Consider the following 16,575-nt stretch of genomic DNA (forward strand, 5'->3'; position numbering starts at 1 on the left):
CTGTTATGTTGCATTAAGAAAAGCAGTTTCTGTTACTTTAACAAGTCAAAAAACTGTTAGTTAAACTTACTAAAGTAAATATGTTTGAAATTCCAACTCATACATTCATTAATTTGAGCATAGCTCCATATATTTAGTTCAACAATTTGATGCATTAATTTCTTTGAGTGTAGAGCGAGGCATCCCCAGCAGGTATTGACCTGCTGGGTTTTCAAAAGTTCAGCTTGATAGGATGGTGAAAGGCCATTCATCTTTAAAAACAAACAGCAGCAGTTTGAACTGCACCAGTGCAGAGATGAAAGGACACAAGTGATATTTTTATGTTTATGGGAGTGAGCGATAAAGTGAGTGGTAGAGTTTTGTACAAGCTGTAAATGAGAAATGAAAGACTGGTTGATATCATTATATAACAGCTCTGTTGAATTTTTCTCTGCATTTCAGTCAGAATGAGGTCTGCACTTTGACTGGGACATTGCTACAGTTTTCTGGAGCTGGCATCTGCAGCAACTGTAAGCTGCAGAAACTACTGTTTTAGCAGAGGAGCTCACACTAAGGAGGTCTTGGGGTATACAGAATTTTTGCACCGGTGCAAAAACGTTAGCTTCAGCTTTGTTTAATAATGACATAAAATCTGTTCTGTGTTATTGTTGCTTTAGGGCTTTATGTTTTTAGAACAGGGTATTATGTTGAGGAGCAAAAAAATCCTAGAATTGAAGAAAGGAAGACTTTCTGTATTATCATGACTGTTTGCTTCTATCATTTTTCATTATCTCAGTTCCACTGTGTACATTTTTAAAATTAAATCAGCTCACGAAGTAATTTGAATTATTCCTATTTGAGAAATTTAGGAGAGCAAAGGCAGGGGCTCTTCTAGACAAAAGTAGAAGGGGGAAAAATTGGATCAAATATCAGTTTCTGATAAATGCAAAAAAATAATTCTGAAAATAAACTAAACAAGGGACGCTCAGGACAGAAAACCATGCGCTCATGCACAGAGTTGCATTTAAGAGCAGTTTAGAGAGACCATTTAACCTAACAGTCATGTTTTCAAACTGTGGTAAGAAGCTGGAGTACCCTGAGAGAGGCCACATATGCACAGGGAGAACATTTAAAGTGCCCAGTCTGATTTTCAAGCCTGGAACCAAGTCAACCACTGACTTGAGTATAGTGTACAATGCCTTGGTAGTCTGAATAGAGTACCCTAAAATTGTACTCCAATCAGTAGTATACTTTCAGTATGTACTTATTTACATTTACCTAAGCAGGTATGAAAAGTGTTTGGTAAAAATCTACTCAAGTACTGAATAACAAACGGAGGAAGAGGACAGAGTTGGTGCTTTGCTGCTGCTAATATTTTCAGCTTCATAAATGAAACAATGAATAACACATACCTCTGGTTGTACAGTGTGATCCAGTCCGGTAACAGCTGTTCAGGGTCCTGTCTTGGTCCGGTTAGATCAGTGGTTTCATATTCAGTAACAGCAGCAGTATAACTCCATTAGCATTTCCAGTAGTAATAGCTCCATTAGTTTTGCTTGTCTTTGATGTTTCTCTCGGTGTCTGTAAGTCCGTGTCCGGTCCACTAAAAGCTGATTAAGGTTTGGTCTTGGTCTGGTTGGATCGGTGGTTTCATCTTATGTACTAGCAGCAGCATAGTTCCATTAGCATTTCAAAGAACTTCCAGCTCTGTCTGTCCCAGCACAATACCACCATTTGTTTTTAGCTTGTTAAAATAACAATCAGTTGTTAAAGTCTTCATCAGTTTTGCTCGTACAAATGACTCAAAGTCTTCGGGAGAGAGGGTTAGGGTTAGGAGGACCACTCCTTCCACAGTCGTCCTGGAAGGACCACTCTGTCCTTCCACACACTGGAGTGTGAAAGGACACACCAGTGTTTGGTATGTTTTCTTTTTTTCATGTGAGAAATTATCCAGATTCATCTCACTGTTTGTGTTTTTATATTACAGCCAGGAGTGGATCTATTGGGGTGGCAGGGGAGGCAGTTGCCAACCCAACTGAGAGTCTTGCCACCGCTGTTGCCCCCACTCCCCTCCCAGCTGGTGATCATGAATTCAAGAAATAGTTATGGCAAATTGGATATTAAGAGCATGAATCTCTTTCTTCCAGCAACATTGAATGCAACACATTGTAACCTGACACCTTCTCCGGAGTAGCTGGAAGTGCCAGAGAAGCTGCAAGGACAGAGTGCGAGGCAGCAGCATATGGATCGGATGTTACTTAACTTATCGTGTGCCACACATGCTATCCATTGAATCAGGAATATCTGTGGTCAAGAAAATACCACAGTCACGCAAAGAATCTGAAAAAAGGACAAAATTTTTAGCGGTTAATTCAACCCTATGACAGCCATAGATAGCAATGTTCAAGGGTTTCACATTTCACAGGTGAGGAAAAAAGTTTTAATTTAAAGAAAATATTGAAAACGTGAGCAGTACATCGGTTATGCTAGCCTAACTGTTGCCAGCCTACTATTGGCTTTGATAACCTGCGTGCTGCGCAGTTCGGTATGTTTTGGTTCCATTAGCACTGAAATGAGACAACCCACATGACAACTCATCAGTAGAGCAGGTGTTTAAATCAGCTAATAAACCACTTTTGTGTTCAGGCGAAAGCTTATTAATCACAATATAGATATCAAGCCTGACGGCATAATGTAACAGACTAGATGTTCTGTTTTGGTGTTTTTACGTACTTTTTGGTGTGGGAGATGTCTGTTTTTTGATATTGATTCCCTCTCATAGGTTTGAACGTAAACTCTGCTCTACATGCTTGTCGAGCTGTTGTCTGTTGGTTGCCATGTAGAGTAAAGACGACACACAGAGCGAGAAAAAGCAGAATAAAAGTGGTTATTTTGTTCTTCACCTGTTTTGTCAGCTTAATTTCACTTTTATTGCGGCACCTTGCAGCCGCTGCAATTTATAAATTGCAGCGGCTGCAATTTATAAATTGACAAATTTATAAACAGACAAAAACTGAATTAATTCCTTTTGTTCGTAGAACATGTATTTATAACAGTCATAACTACGGCTCCTACAGCATATTTAAAATAAAACGATTGACCAATATAGGAAAAATGGCATATGCTGCAACTCCTGAAAAATCCTTGCCCCCCTCTTGCCACCCAATAGTGATCTGCCACTGATTACAGCTAACAGTGACACAGCGTGGCATTATCTAAAGTTACACCAGACAATATGATAAATAACAACTTCGGTAAAGTTAGCTTTCCTGTGTTTATTCTGTAGATTTCAATACAGAATTGACCAAAACCATCAAACCATCTGGTGAAAAAATGGTGATCTCCATGAGTGAAAAATGTAACAAAAGATATACATTTGTATAGTAATTATGAATTTTGACTTATCACAAACAGTATTTTCTTGGAAAATAGGAAAATTACAATATATTAAGGCCAGCATGTTTAGCTAATTCTGGATCACTTTAAGCCAATTTTTCACTAAACTGCCTCTAACCGGTGCAGCCAGATTCATTTTCCATTAGCAGATCTGGTGTGGTTCTGCCCGGCTGTTCTCAGATTTTCATACCTACTTCAGGGGTAATACTAGCAGCACCGAGCAGGGTACGGCACCAAAGCCTTTTGATTGACTGCTGACTGCATTCTGGCATTCATGGCTCTTGCTTTATGTCACTGGAAACTCCAAACTGATGTTTGTTTAGTTTAGCTGCGGATTGCAGACATGCTGTCCTCTATTAGAGAGCTCCTCAGTAAGGAGGAGTTTAATTATGAGTTTAATCAGGAGCAGCACCAGGCAGACGTGTAGTAAGTTTAGCAGCAGAATGACCATAAATTAGCAGCGCTGCTAGAAACTCATCTCACTGAAACACGAATAGTAATAAAGAAGAGAGAAACTTCAGCTGTGATCAGCTTTTTGATGAAGCTGCAGTTTTGTGCCGACAGTGTGAAACACCAGAACTACATAATATTAACTTGTGATGTGAATTTTATTTTTCATTTGGATTAAAAATAATAACAATAAAGTTCAGGCTTGATTTACATATTTTGACTGCTTTACCTAAATCCAAAAGGTTGCACATTTAAAAAAATAAGTGTCAGAATGTTACTACTGTATATGTTTAGCAAAATAATCAGCTGATCTGAGCCTTTTTCATTATGCTTGGGTCAGCAATACATTTTTATAAGACAAAATGAAATAACTGTTTGAGTCTATCAGAACCAGAATCTCAAGGTTCTCCTTTGTGTCACTGCAAACATTAGCAGGGAGCTGACTACAGCTGCTGCTGCTGCTGCTGCTCATGTCCTGCCCCTCATTAATGAGAAAAAGCTCACTGTGGGGTAGAACCCACATTAACTGGTCAGAGCGCGATGTGCCAGTGGAAAAGTGTCTTTAGGCTACTTTTTCTTGTTCCTTCTCCATAAGAATCAGCAATAGGAGAGTCATTCCATCTACTACTTGCAGGAAACTACTACTTTGGGGTCTTCTGGACTTGATAAAGCACTGTACAAGTACAGACCAGTTGAGTGTTTTAAAATAATAGCAGTTGTGAACTGGTACTTTAAAACAAACAGAACTGATTAACTAGACTCTGTCCAGGGTCTGTCCTTATGCTGAATAGGCAAATATTTTCAATATGTATACAAAGCACAGACATTAGATTATCACATCTACAGAATTTATCATCTTCTGTTTTTATTTTTTATATTGGACTTTTCACTGGAAACCAATGAGGAGGTAACTCCCTTCCCCCATTTCTCCTTCCTTTTAGCCTTGAAACTGCTCACAGTGTAATTATAATCTATCTGTGGCTGTAAATATCTGATTCCTTTTCCACTTGCAAAAAACTGAAGTGTGGGGGAGTTGAACATGTGAGCGTCTACTTGTGTGTCAGATGGGAGGATGGAGGGAAGTCCTGTAATAATCTGAAATAAAAAGTCAGACTTTGAGGACATTCCTTTCCGTTCTCCGCTGTGCTCCGTCATTCTCATTGAAAAGAATTCTTTCAGCTAGTGCTGAAAACTCGTCAAGGCCACCCTAACTCCTTGATCTCCCTCACCCCTATCATTCTACTCTATCCAGCCAAAATGTCCTTCAGCACCACAGATATAGTAAGACATATAGTATGACAAAATGTAGTTGGATCTCAGTTGCATGTAGCTGAAAAGTTTCATGCGACTGAAATTATCGTGAGTATGACAATTTTAAAATAGTTGGGGACTTTTAACATCAAAAAATTATTACACAAACCATGGAGTTAGTTAGAATAACATCATATCAGGATAATAAATTGTAAACTGTAATCAATTTGTTATTTACTAGTAGAGCCAAAAGAAAATCTTGCCACATAAAATCTTTTGACATTTTTTTCCTCAAGAAAATTAACTGTTAAATTTTTGTAATTCCTTTTTTGAATTAGGAAAACCCAAGTCACATTATGAATTTGTTCCCCAAAAAATGCAGCAGTTTAGTTGCAGTACTAATGGGCATAACTGGAACAAGCTTGTGAGGCCCTCAGCAGACAAATCAAGTTAATCTGTTTGAAAGGTCAGTCAAGGAGATTATGGCACCTTTATATCTATAGAGAATGTTGGAAAAAGTGTGACTTTCTGCCTTTGGGTAAATTAAGAAAGGGTGCCAATGTCTGACAGAGGTACACTAATGCAGCTGTTGAAGACTGGCTCAACCACAGAAACGACAATATTTCCAATAAGCAGAAATAATATAACTCACGAACAATGAAAGGTAAAAACAGACTTTTTTGGAAATTATTAAAAATGCATGATAATGAAAAGGATGTATGGCAAAATTTTAATAAACTGGCTGGCTGTCAAATTAAACAAGATAGGTGCTTGCCAGTTTGCCCTACCTTCATGCCTTGCTCCAGAGGGGGGCCTTGGTGATCTCTGTCCAGGCAAGGGAACACTGTTTCCATTTCTGTTACTGACCAAAAGAAGTCTGTAGGCTGCACTTTGTCTGATTCCTCACCTACAACCTCTTTGACATGTTTTGACCCAACCACTGCCACAAGGCCTGCAACAATTTAGCTCCAAGGAGCATTGGAAAACTCAACCTTTTCAAACGCCAAAGTGGTTACAAAGGGAGGGGAGAGGATGGTACCTTGTCACAGAACGAGTGCTAGAAATGCAGTAGCTTTCAGTACTTTGAAATGTTAAAGTCCAAGGATGCCTTTGATTTGAGTTGCAGCTATTTCAGCGAAACTAAGGATTTGTTGGTAGAGCCGGCAACAAATTTCTTAAATATGCCTGCTGTAGTCCCTAGAATTTGGAAATTGATGGTTTCCTCCTTTGTCTTTTTTATTTTGTGAATTTTGTGACATCTGGCAGGGGGACAAGCAATGGAAATAAGTTTTGGCTGTGATTGGGTGCATTTACATGTGTGCTGTTCAAAACATTAATTAATGCACAATGTTCTTTTTCAGCAAATAAAAAAATAAAGTAATAATTTTGATGATTATGGCTTAAAGATAATAAAAAATGTTAACCTCCAGCAGAATCTAGCTTGATGTTAACAGCCATCTGCTTCACTGATTGAGGGCCTGGGACAATAGAGCAGAAACACAAAACACACCCACAAGAACGGATCCAGGAGTACTTTCTAAGTAAAAGAAAATAGAAGACATAGTTGAAGCAGTAGTTCCTTTATTCCAATTCAATTCAGTTGAATTGTATAGGCGAGAGTGAAGGTTAAACCCAGAAAGACAGGTCTTTCAGTCTCCTGAAAGAGAAGATAAAGTTGCTGTCAGCAGTAGCTCAGCTCAGTGTTAACGATACTTTTCCTCTCTCAGGGGGTGAAAGTAAAGTTTCATAGCACCTTTTTATTTCTGGGCTGATGGCTCCCGTTGGCTTCTGTACACCAGGTTAAACCAGCTGTTGTGGTTTCTCATATTTGTTGTAAAACCAACATATTTTTTTTAATAATACAATTTTACACACCGCATGTGTTTTATGGACTTCACAGGAATCCTTTTCATCTCTAGCTGCTGAGCTCTGCACAGCAGCTAGAGATGATCATAATGCTGGAGTTAGGCTGCTGATCTGGAGTTAGGCTGCTGATCTGAAACCTGATTGATGATCAGTATTGAAGTTCATGTCTCAAAGAATTCTGGAAGAAAGCTGGTGCCAACAAAGTCATAAATTCCATACACGGATTATTATGGGGGGTTTTTGCTCATAATTCCATATCTTCTTTCTGTACTTTATCCAAAAAGTAAAGAGCATCATTTACCATTTTGATGTAGTTTGTGAGAATAGCTTGCTTCACCGCAGTGAAAATGAGAAACATCTGTGTTAAGGTTATTGCAGCATCTCACTCAGATTTAGGTCAAAACTTTGACTATGTCTGACCAAAAGCTTCAATTTGTTTTTTGTTCCATTCAAAAGTGGACTTGCTTGTGCTCTTTAGATTATTACCTCGCTGCATAACTAAAGTTAATGTAAGCTTAAGGTCACAAGCTGTATGCTGGGCATTCTCCTTCATGATTTTATGCAGGATGAACTACAGTGCCTCCTCCAGGTCCTAAAGCAGCAAAAGCTACCACAGATTATCACTCTGCCATCACCATGTTTTATTGTATGATTTTTAAAAATGCAGGCCTCACTGACTTTAATTGAGGCCTGCAGAAGGATATACAGCAGTTTCTGTAGTATTTTGGCTACTGCAGCTCCTGTACAGTGGGCTCTGCGTCTACTTGGCTCTCCTCTCCACTCATTCTCTTGATTCACCTGTCAGCCATGGTGAAAAAAATCTGTGAAACACAGACGTCTTCCCCAGAAAATGAATTAACTCGAAGCTCAGCACAGGAGAAAATTTTTCTGCACCTTTTGTCAGCACACAGTTGACTGAAGTCACAAAGATATGATTACCACCCAGAAACATAGATAAGAAGCTATGGTTTATTTTTTCTGTAAGGGACTCAACACATGGTAGATATGTCTTGAGTTGGGTCTGATGTTCTGGATTTCCTTTCAAAAACTTGTCACAATAGTTTCGTTAGAATTGTCTCTTTGTTGGACATCTCTTTCACACACAAAATTTCAGCACCTCCCACATTTACACACTGGGTTTTCCCACAGCCATTCCAAAATATTGGCTTTGTTGTCAATAATGAAAGTACAACAAATGGCAAAAACAAACATTTTTGGAAATCAGTAAAATTCTTATTTCCTTTCTAGATCATATTCTGCCTTATTGTTCTAAATGTGTTCAGTTTTAGAATACTGTGAAAACTGCAATATTTTTACTTAAGATTATCATACCATAAGACTTTCACACCAGCCATTAACAGTTCTGTATAAGAGTTTTAATCATTTGCTTGGTGAATTTTATTGCTGATGTGTCTGATGAGAACATTTAAACAGATAAAGTTGTCTGACTTTAGCAATCCTTCAATCTGCAGCTATTTTCTGTTATTGTATAGCTGCTCAGAAGGCTCAGATGACAGGAATTGACTTCCAGAGAATGTGGCCCAGAATTTTGGAGGAGAGTCCGGTAATGGATGGAAGCGAGGTGTGTGGCAGGTAGATGGAGCCACAGCAGTTCCAGGTGACAGGCAAAATGACTATATCCTGACACTGTATTTAGGCTGTCCGTTCTGTTAGTGCCTCTCACTGCTAAGCATCCCCAGGAGCCAGAAGCACCTCCGTCCAACAGCTTTTTCTCCCATGTAAACCATCCACCTCTTCAGTTCAGCTCAACTCTTCTCTTCCTGCAACTCCTTGTTGGCTTTGTGAGTCTGAGAGAATGCAGGAATAGAGGCTGGTAATGGTTATACCATTGTGCTTTGGTATGTGGTTCTGGCTGACAGCTGAAGGGAGAAAGGTCCAGGCTTCTTTTATTCACAAGATAAACATGCTTGTAATGTGGAAGCCAGTGTAAGGTGCTCTCCTAACAAAATGTTTTCTTCCATTCATGGTAAAGTTTTTAGATATTTCCTCTTGCTGACAAATGTTTTGTTGAAGTGTAATAGCAGTGTGTGCTCTTTGGAACTTTACACGAATTGAAATGTTGAAAAAGTTTTTAGATTTGAAATTAGAGAAGTCTCAGCTATGGGTGTTAGAAACACAAAGCTATTGATATCACTGCTGCCATTTCATCTTCTTTCTTCCATTGAGGGAATATTTTTAGGCTGTTTTTCCTTTTCTTCATTGAGGCTCCTGAGTCTGAATTGTTCTCATGTTTTATTGATTTGAACACTGGGTCAATTTATTTCAGTGAATTTCAACCTTACTTTACAGTTGAAATGCTGTTAAATGCATAAAAATAGATGTAACATTTCCACAGTTGCCCATGTAGACTTATCCCCTTTAACTGAATACCTTAATTGATATGCATTGGTTATTTGACAGGGCACTGTCATGAACATGAAGAAAAACTGAAAAAATACATTTATTACAAAAAAATTAATAAATGTAAAAATACCTCTCAATTACCCAATGTATTGCAATATATTTCTTAAAATCCATCAGAAAACGACAATCAAAATGGCATTGTGGAGGAACATCACTGTGACTCCACAATACTTGTGTGCAAATATAATTCAAATAGAAAACTTGTGTTTAACCACTGTCAAATGTATTCCTTTAATCATCTCAGTCTTAGCATAAATTAATACTTGTTGATCTTTTAGTTGAAAAAGTGAAGACCATTAAACTTAGTGTGCACCAGAAACCTCCTCACCATCAAACCTTTTTCTGTCATTGCTTACATTTTTCCCAAAGGGATTGTCACTCTGCTAACCAAGAAAATGAAGGGAAAGTAGCTCTGGCCACATCTGTCCATCCCAAACTGTAGTTGTAGCGTAATTCAGAGTGAAATTATCTGCGACAAGAGAAAAATGTGCTGTTTGTCAGAGCAGATCGCCCTGACATTGATAGAGCCTTGTGGGTGTTTTTTCTTCCCAGTATGAGTTTGTTATAAGCTGTCTACTGAATACTTCCTAAAGTCTGGAAAGTTTGAATGAGTTGCTGAAATAAAGGAGTCCATACTCATCTGGTAGAACAAAATACTACATGAAGACATGTCTTCACTGAGTTTATTCATCATATGAAGAGTAGGATATCTTGTCTGATTTATGTATATAAAACAGAAAAAATAAGATTCGCAGATGCTTCTCTTCTGAAATGGTTTACATAATTCCCACACTACTTGGCATGACTTTCAAGGCAAGACTGCTCCTCCCATGCAGAAGTAGAGCAAACCACCGACAAAAAAAAACATGGTACTGAAACTTTCTGCATTACCTGGGACATTTGATGAGGCATGTTTGTCTTATCAGCCAATATTATTATTAATATCTGGTAGCAGTTGAAATTAATTTTTGTTTGTTAAATAGCATGGCACAATTAAAGTTTAACCATGGTGTTTTTCATTTTGTTTTTATTACATAAATGTGGTCAGCAGTCCCAAACCTTTTCTCGCTTTAGATTCAGAGCACCCAGACATAAGTTGTGCCATAACATGAAGATGCACTGGAATTATTAGGTTGCTCTGCTGCTCAAAATTGGCATTGCTGGGGAATATTGGTAATCTATTTTATTATTATTATTATTACCATATTTTCCGCTCTATAAGGCGCACCGGATTATAAGGCACACCTTCAACGAATGGCCTACTTTAAAACTTTTTTCATATATAAGGCGCACCGCATTATAAGGCGCATAGAATAGACGTTACAGTAGAGGCTGGAGTTACGTTATGCATCCACTAGATCAGTGTTTCTTAACCCTGGTCCTCACTGCCCCCCTGTCCTGCATGTTTTAGGTTTTTCCCTTCTGCTACACACCTGAATTGTATTTCTGGGTGATTAACAGGCTTCTGCAGTACTTGATGGTCATGCAATCATTTGAATCAGCTGTTCTGGAATAGAGGCACATCTAAAACATGCAGAGCAGGGGGGGCGGTGAGGACCAGGGTTGAGAAACACTGAACTAGATGGAGCTGCAATAAAGGGAATGTCAACAAAACAGTGCGACTCCGGTCGGTGAGGAGAGCCTTCCGCAACTGGGCCAGGGTGTGGCCGGATGATGGTCACCCTTCTCTGTTCGCGCACAGCATGTTCGTGGAGAACGTGGTGCTAAATGACCTGCAGACGACCTGATTCTAGATCAGTGTTTCTCAACCTTTTTTGGGCCAGCGCCCCCTTAGCCTTTATCCAGGTCCCTCAGCGCCCCCACCAAATAATTTGTAGGCTACTTTACACTGACTATTATTTTATTATTAATATTTCTGTCATGATGAGATGAATGAGAGGTGGTGAGGATGAACACAGAGACCCAGGTAGCGATGAAGATGATGGATTTAATGATGAAAGCTCAAACACAGTCCAACACAAGCGGCACGGCAGAGAGTTTAGCACACAGCTAATTACCAGTAGCTATCTGATACACAGAGGACTGAAAACGAGAGCAAACACTAACCAGGACGTTGCAGTTCTACTGGAGAGCAGCAAACGTAAGACGTGTGCCAGTAGATGAGGACCCGACAAGAGACAAAGACAACAGGTGGGTTTAAATACACAGGGAGGGTAATCAGGAAAACTAGACACAGCTGGGATCAAACGGGGAGGACAGGACATCACAGAGACTCACAGGGAACAAGGACACAGAAAAACCAAGAAAAAAATACACAAAAACGCAGATCGTCACAATTACTATCACTATTGTAGATGTTTAGATTTTTATGCTTGTTTCTGTATTTATCATCAAAATAATTTCCCAGAGAACAAAAAAGCCATGGGAATAGAAATTATTTTCACAGGTGTCTACAAAAAAATTTAATGAACATTCAAGTTAAAATCGGTAGGCCTAACAGCAGCCAATCAGAGTGGAAAAAATATTCTTGTTCTTTGCCATTTTCTAGTTATTAAATATTCCACAAAATGAACAGATAAAAGACGAACAACAAGCCAGTTTTAAACTTTGATCTATTTGCAAACTGACTGAGCTCTGCAGCATTAAATCATGGATAGAACTGTAACTACATTAATCATAGCTCTTCTTTTCAGTGTTTCTGTCGGTTTCTGGTGGTGCAGCTCTGTGCTGCCTTCAGGAGAATGGTACATCAGAGCCTGGAGGAAGACTGGGGAGAAGGAAATGCCAAAATGCCAGAAGTCCAGTGTCAAGTACCCACAGTCAGTGATGGTCTGGGGTGCCATGTCAGCTGCTGGTGTTGGTCCACTGTGTTTTATCAAGGGCAGGTCAATGCAGTAGCTACCAGGAGATTTTGGAGCACTGCATGCTTCCATCTGCTGAAAAGCTTTATGGAGATGAAGATTTGATTTTTCAGCACAACCTGGCACCTGCTCACAGTGCCAAAACCACTGGTAAATGGTTTACTGGCCATAGTGTTACTGTGCTCACTATGGCACGGGTGAGTCTCCTTACCTTTTGATGTTTGCATCAAAAGGTAAGGAGACTCACCCGTGGACTGATGGACTGTGATGTTGTAGGAATACAGCACTTGAGGCAAATAATGAAGCCAGTGCCCCTTCTTCTCAACAGGTAGAATTCGCACCAGATCATGTAATGTTCTATTAAATCTTTCGCACTGGCCGTTACCTTCAGGATGGTAGGGAGTGGTACGAGTCTACTGCACCCAATACAGCTCACACAACTGCTGGATCAATGCGCTTTCAAANCAGACTGACATAAAGCTTTTAAAACAACAGAAACAATTTCAGTATTCTGATTATTGAAATTTAAAAGTGCTGTGTTGTTCTATCACCCCTGTTTCATACTGAACCACTTACAGCTCCTTTGTTAAAATGTACGCTCTCTATCGTGGTATCACCATGGAGGGATTTCTTTATTTGAATGGGTTCATTTTTCAGAGGGATACACAGCGAGGGTATCATGATTTTAGTAATTACATGTTTATAAGAGCGACTTTCTGTTGTCCTTCCATGGAAGCAGGCAGCTTTCAAACGTAAATAAAACACTTTTTAATATAAGTTGTTGCTTTGACATGATCACAGAACTGCCAAAACATATGTACAAAAATACCAGACAAAGTGAATCACAGCAACATCATCAGCCGATGAGACGCTGAACTGATGCGGTGAAGCTACTAGTAGCAGGAGCGGAGCTACAAGCTACAAACACTGAATAGAAGAAGAAGAAGAGCTGCCATCGATACAGTTGCAGCCAAGCATGTTTTAATGTTACACAATACAGTTTTACCAAGTTGCTCAAAGTCTAATCTGGTATTGTTGTGGATATAAGGTGTAAAGTTTACGTTCGACCAAACGCCCCCCAAAGGAATCCCAGCACCCCCCTTTTGTAAAAATTTCCACCAGCGCCCCCTGCCATCCTCTAAACGCCCCCCGGGGGGCGGTACCGCCCACGTTGAGAACTGCTATTCTAGATGGTCGGTAGGTAGATAGGTCAATCAAACTTTATTAATAGATTACAAACCAGCGTTCTGATAACTGTCCCACCATGCACCGCGCGCTTCTTCTTCTACGGGCTAAAATGAAGTCGGCGGCTTCTTACTGTAGTTGCTAGACCTGTTGTGGCTCAATATTGGTCCATATATAAGGCACACCGAATTATAAGGCGCACAGTCGGCTGTTGAGGAAATTGAAAGTTTTTAGGTGTGCCTTATAGTGCGGAAAATACGGTATTATTATTGTTATTATTATTAACGATGATGATGATAATAATTTACGGGCTGCACAGTGGTGCAGTTGGTAGAGCTGTTGCCTTGCAACAAGGTTCTGGGTTCAATTCCCAGTCCAGGTCTTTCTGCATGGAGTTTGCATGTTCTCCCTGTGCATGCGTGGGTTTTCTCCGGGTACTGCGGTTTCCTCCCACAGTCCAAAAACATGACTGTCACGTTAATTGGCCTCTCCAAATTGTCCCTAGGTGTGAGTGTGTGTGTCATGGATGTCCTGTCTGTCTCTGTGTTGCCCTGCGACAGACTGGCGACCTGTCCAGGGTGTCCCCCGCTTCTCGCCTGGAACGCCATAGTCATAGTCTGTCAGGCTATGTTGGAATATTTGTACCACACGCCTGAAAAGTTACTACTTTACAAAGAAATTGTGCAGACACATCACATATTTATTGTTTTGGACCCGGCTTGGTACATTAATCTTTGATTTAACCTTAAGCATACACTGTGACAAAAACCTTCATGTGAACATGGTGTAGTTATGCTGTTGATCACAGTAGTATTGAGCTATTCACGAGTTCTTCTGCAGACGCTTATCCATCTTTTATGTTTTATGTTTTTATTTTCCAGACTTCATTTGGGTTTCGGTAATAGAATAAACTCTATTCCGCACTCTAAGACTAAAGCATTTCTTCATTTCTTTAGTACATGTTCCACATTGACAATGTTTAAGTATTTTTTTTTCGGATTATTTTCAACCAACCTTTATCACTGCAGTGCGTTTGTAACCAGATGCCCCTGACACTTAAATCGCATTCTGTCTGAATGCAGTATAAACCAATTTGACTAAAAACCAGGTCACAGGTGCCATGAACAAAGCAATGGAATAAAACTGCAAGGTGTATTGAGATTATGCCCTTTGTCTCTTTGCTGCTTGTGCTGTGATTTACCGTGGGTGGCTGCCATCAACGCTAGTCTGTTCAAAGTTCAACCTCCGGTGCATGTTTCAACAAAGCAACATTTTGGTTATCTGCTGCTGAAACCCTAGCTCTTGGTCTGCACAGCCCACAAAGTAAGTGCACTATTAAATCTTATTTGGACAGCTTTTGGAGTATCTATATTGTCCTGTAGCTGATCCTGTTGTCCCAACTTAGTTCTAAACTGCCTGGCTGTTACTAGTAGACAAAATGTTGTATATGTTCACTTTTAGCCAGTCTGAGAAAATACAAACTGGTTCACAGTTTCATGTTGTCAGTGGTTCACCCTTCTATCTCTTTCTGAAACCTTGAACTGATCATGTTTTTCTCTCCGAGTTTAATTTTCATGGACACAATGACAGACATCTTTTTGTTCTTCTTCTTTGCATCAACATTCTTATCTTAGAGACAGCCTAACAAACAAAACAAAACAACAAAAAACACCATGAAAACAGAGAGATGATTCCTCTATGGGAAGATATTGAACTTTTCTCTACGTCCAGATTAGTTTGTTCCAAAAACCAAAGATAACAACTAATGTGAGAGGGGCCAAGTCCTAAGTGGACAACTAAAAATCTAGAAAACATTGTAGTGTTTTTTATTAATGTGATTTTCTGAGCCTTTAAACCACACCTGGTTCAAATGATGGCTCATTAGAGGCCTAAGAAGAACATTGACATACTGAACAGGTTGTTACTACCACCAGGGAGAAAACTAAAACATGCAGGATGCCGGCCCTCGAGGACCGACTTTGGACACCCCTGCTTTAAACCATGACCATGTTTACACTGGAGGTTATTTACACAGAAGTCAATACTTATTTACATGTAAACTGGAGGGAGGAGGTAGTATGCCACTAATTGTGTCGTGTGAAACTTACTGAGAAAGGACCATACCTTTTCGATATAAAAGCAAAGCAGTCTGAAAAGCAGAAATACCAAATCAGTTCAAGTGAAAAATATTGACAGATTTCTACACTCCCAGACATTACCCTGAAAAGCTATATGCCCAAAGGGTCACACTGTGTGAGTGCTTGAGACTAACTCCTGGTACATTGCACAGTGGAAGATGGCAAGACTGCACAACTTCTGCAGCAGAACTGCCTTAGAGAGTTACATGAAACAATCTATCAATACATTGACTGCAAGTTTCAATGTTAATGTGCTTCTGAGGGTGCTAGACTTGATTAGTGCTGTCAAGCAATTGAAACAGCTTGATCAGGTTAATCACACTCTAGCACCGTGGTTAATCTCTATTGCAGGAAATGTAAAAAAAAATGTTGAAGAAAATTTTTTCGTCTCAACTTGTCTAAGTTGAGACAAAAACATCTCAATTTTCCATTTCCAATTTTTTATTCAGAACCGTTTAAAATAAGTTCTTTTGTTTCAAAAATTATTTAGAAATATTAGTTTTAAACTGGTCGTGCTTTGGTGGAGTAATACTGTAATTCATCATTGCAATAAGCAGGCTACATACTAGCTTGTTTTTTGCCATCACTGTATTTTTAAAACGAAATTTGGGTAACAATTTGCCACCAGTCTGACTCTCTCCACTTATTTTTCACTGCTGTTTGCAAGACCATACTGTTGTGAACTAGTTAATCATCTGCGGGAGCAAGGGCTTGAGATCAAAATAGGTAGTATAATTAATCTGCATTATGTAATAAAAACAAGTTAAACATCTTAGATCAATTGCATGCGTTAATGTCCTAGTTTAAACTCGGACCATGTCTGGGTAATTGACATTTTTGCACCTGCCTTTTTAATGAGCTCTTGCTTTGTGCTCTCCTCCATGCTGCTTTCCACTTGCTCTGTTTTGATGCCAGCCAGTTACGTTATTAACAAACATTACTGCGGTTAGCCAGTAGACTATGGATCTCTAACAGGCCAAATTTCTATTGTTTTTACCGTATAGGATTTAAATACAACAGTGAAGTAATCATTTTGGGAGATTTTAATATAAACTGGATGGACA

At 39.3% G+C, this 16,575-nt stretch overlaps 1 long non-coding RNA gene across 1 annotated transcript; it reads left to right on the plus strand.

Annotated features, from left to right (window-relative positions):
• The first annotated feature begins 1,626 nt into the window (after positions 1-1,626).
• LOC107834539 (uncharacterized) lies at positions 1,627-12,793 on the plus strand. The gene is made up of 3 exons (XR_001660330.1): positions 1,627-1,638; positions 2,344-2,345; positions 12,696-12,793. It is a non-coding gene; the product is annotated as an uncharacterized LOC107834539 (long non-coding RNA).
• Positions 12,794-16,575: the final 3,782 nt, after the last annotated feature.

Source organism: Poecilia formosa, unplaced genomic scaffold (assembly GCF_000485575.1).
Source record: "Poecilia formosa unplaced genomic scaffold, Poecilia_formosa-5.1.2 Scaffold654, whole genome shotgun sequence".
In the NCBI taxonomy this organism is placed as follows: Eukaryota; Metazoa; Chordata; class Actinopteri; order Cyprinodontiformes; family Poeciliidae; genus Poecilia; species Poecilia formosa.